The sequence below is a fragment of the Myotis davidii genome, unplaced genomic scaffold (assembly GCF_000327345.1).
Source record: "Myotis davidii unplaced genomic scaffold, ASM32734v1 scaffold175, whole genome shotgun sequence".
In the NCBI taxonomy this organism is placed as follows: Eukaryota; Metazoa; Chordata; class Mammalia; order Chiroptera; family Vespertilionidae; genus Myotis; species Myotis davidii.
In genome coordinates, this window is record NW_006286972.1 from 2819654 (window position 1) to 2822970 (window position 3317).

Below are 3317 nucleotides of genomic sequence, written 5' to 3' on the forward strand. Positions count from 1 at the left end.
AGCAATGCAAGCTGCTGTGGGGCCTTGGACCTTCTGTTGGAAGTTCTGCATCTCTCTGATTCAGCTACAGTTTGTTAGGTAATTTTCAGGTTGCAGAGGGCCAGGCCCTTCATAAGCAAAAGCCTCTGGGCACAGCTTTGGGTGGGGCAGGGTCTCAGGGGATCAACAGGGCGGAGCAAGCAGCTATGGCTGCTCCCCAGTCCTACCTTAAGAGGCTCTGCCTCTCAGTGTCCCAGTAATCGCTGCAAGCACCTCTGAGAGAAAGCCGCCCTCGAGTTCTGCTTGATGCCTGACAGTCCAGTTTCTCCTCGTATGAGTCTGGGTCCCCAGAGACTCACCCAGAACTGGAGTTCAGAGCAGTCGGGAGACTGTTTGAGACTCCTTCCGGATTGAAAAAAACAACCATGTCCTCAGTTTCCAGCCCTCTCCACATGCACTGTGTCCTCAGCTGCCAGCCCTTCTGGCGTGCGCCTCCGTACCTCTGTACTTTACTTTCACACCTCCTCTGAGTTTCGGTGTGCTTTTCTCTTTCCTTCTAGTTGTAGAATTTCCACTCAGCCAGCCTTCCTTTTGTTCTGGATGATGTCCATTTTGTCTTTTAGTTGTATTTTTGAAGTGGTTGTGCAAGGCAGCAATTTCTGGTGTTTACCTATGCCGCCATCTTGGTTTCTCCTAGCCTCTGTTTTTGATTAAACATGTGTTTCTTCAAGTGATGGCGAGTGAAACAAAATGTTTAATGTCAATTTGTATAATTTTTTCTGGGCCCTGTAAATAATAAAAGCTATGGAGGGTAGTGGCAAAGAATAAAAGAAATTAAACACAAGTGCTTCATTTTGAAATGCAGTATGCAACTCTTCTTTCAATTTTCAGAGTGGGAACTTGGAGAAATGTGTTTAGTCTGTTACAGTTGAGTGTGTTTCAAAAGAAGACTAGGAAATGTGGTTCAAAATTCATCAGTTTATTGCAATCAGAACACAGAGAAATTCAACAAAGCCCACAACAAAATATTAAGACAACTAATTTTATTTTATGTGTCATAATATAATTCGTGAGTAAATTTAACTAAACATATAGCATTAAAGGGTAGATGATTGCTTCTCCACTTCTTCAATGTGAAGGGAGCACCATTAATGCACAGATCATCCAGGTGTCTCTGCTGTGCCCTCCTTCAGTCCTCAAGGAGCAACAGGCTTCATCTGAGTCCTGAGTTTGGAGGGTGGAACTAGACAGGTGTTGGAGTCCAGCCCCAGCAGGTCCAGGGGTTCCCAAAGGAAGGAAGGACACGGAGACATCGTTCAGATGATTGGCATAGCCAGGTTCTCCGGCCAGGTTCTCTCTTTATTCTCCTGTTACATCTGTATTTATACCATTTGATTTTAATCCTATCCATTCTATTCCAAAGGTTAGGGCATTTGTTATCTCCATTCTAAGGTCACTACTCTACTGTAAGGTTAAAAAACAAAAACACTAAAATATTCTTATAGCTGCCGTGGGAGTAGATCTTAGTCCTTCCACACAGAGAGATGACTTCATATTTGCAGAAGGCTCTTTGGACTAAACCTAAACTGAGTCCATTACTCATTCCCTCTCTGGCTCTTCTTGTGGCTTTTCTTAGATCTTTCAGGAGACTTTGAGTGGCTCCTGTGTCTATGAGTATGGTGATGACCTGGGGACTTGGAGCGGGATCTGTGCCGTCTATCTCGGGACCTGCTCTGGCGATGTCTTGGACTCTTGCTCCGATGCCTTTCTCGGCAAGGGGAAGGGCTCCTCCTTTTTGGAGACCGACTCCGCCTTCTGGGAGACCAGCTCCTACTTCTCCTGTAGTGCAGTGTGGGAGAGCGATGGGGCTTGTCCAAGTCTCAGTAGCTTCTCTGGCAGTGATCAGGTGATGGTACTCTCTCCAACTTCTCATCCTCTTCTTCCTCTTCTTCACTGGACTTGACATCATCCATGTCCTCTTCTAGACTAACCCAGGGCTCCCAATTGCTCAGCTTCCTCTAGCACATAGCGTTTCTGTAGCCAGGGCAGAATGATATCGTGGACCTTGATATCTATGTCCAGAAGCCCCAACACTGGGCTCCTGAGGTTGATTTCAGAGACATCCTTGACAGTTTAAAATGCTCATAAGGTGTTTAACATACCTGAAAACTATATAATCATTGTACAGAGGCTCCAAGTATTTGTAGCAATCAATTGCAGTGCCTGTCAGCCTCATATAAAGTGCTCCCAACATGTATGCATACTTGAAATCTTCATTTTTTTTATGAACTCAACAATGATATCCTTCTCTGGTTGAATCTGAAGCATCTTCAAGGTCAAACACAGAAAGGGAGTTGGCTTTATGTTGCCACCATAGACGCCACTGACAAACCTTAACTCCATGGCTTTATCAACTAGAAGTTCAGCCGTCAGTCCAAACACTCCTCTTTCCAGTACTTGGACTCATAGATTCGAGTCTGAATGATCTCCTCCACCAGATACTGTGGGTTGGTGCCGTGAATGCTGTGGGCATCCTTCACCGTGTGGTTCCCCATTTTAGAACACTGTCAGTTCTATTTCCGTCGGGTCCTTTAGTGCATCATATCTCAGTTAAAAACACACACAAAACAGATACGAAGAAAGATGGAGGAAGTCTCCTTTAAATAGCTCACATTACCAGCTTGAAATCGGAAATGCTGCAGCTTAGGGAACTTCCTGCCTCGATAGAATTAAGAATAGCCAGTTTCTCTCTCTATTCTCCTGTTACATTTGTATTTATACCATTTGATTTTAATCCTATCCATTCTATTCCAAAGGTTAGGGCTTTTATCTCCATTCCAAGGTCACTACTCTTTTCTGGTAAGCTACAAGGAAGTAACTGGAGGAGATTATCCTAAGTAAAGATTATGTAGTTTAAGTGTGATTGTTCGTAGTTAAGGTGATTAACTATCCGCCTGGCACTTAGTTAAGGGATTTTACTGATTTATTCCCTTCCTTAGTCCTGTTAACTCCTAACTTAGAGAACCGGGCTGGAGAACCTGGCTAGAGAACCTAACTATGCTGATCAACTGAACGCTGTCTCCGTTTCCTTCCTTCTTCGCCAACCCCGTCCACACCTTTGGGAACCCCTGAACCTGCTGGGGCTGAACCCCAACAGACAGGAGCCTTCAGCCTCTTCCTGGTCCTTCCATTTTGGAAGTGTGATGCCTGCAAGAAGCATGCATTTTCATCTGTGCCTGTTTATTCTATGTTTCAAAGGATCATCTTTTGAATCTTTTGTCTTCTCAACTGGTTCAAGGTTTAGGCAGGTTAATAAGATTACAGTATACTTATTGGTC

At 44.3% G+C, this 3317-nt stretch overlaps 1 pseudogene; it reads right to left on the reverse strand.

The window, feature by feature from the left end:
• Positions 1 to 1574: 1574 nt before the first annotated feature.
• On the reverse strand, positions 1575 to 2534 carry LOC102752638 (annotated as a pseudogene).
• Positions 2535 to 3317: the final 783 nt, after the last annotated feature.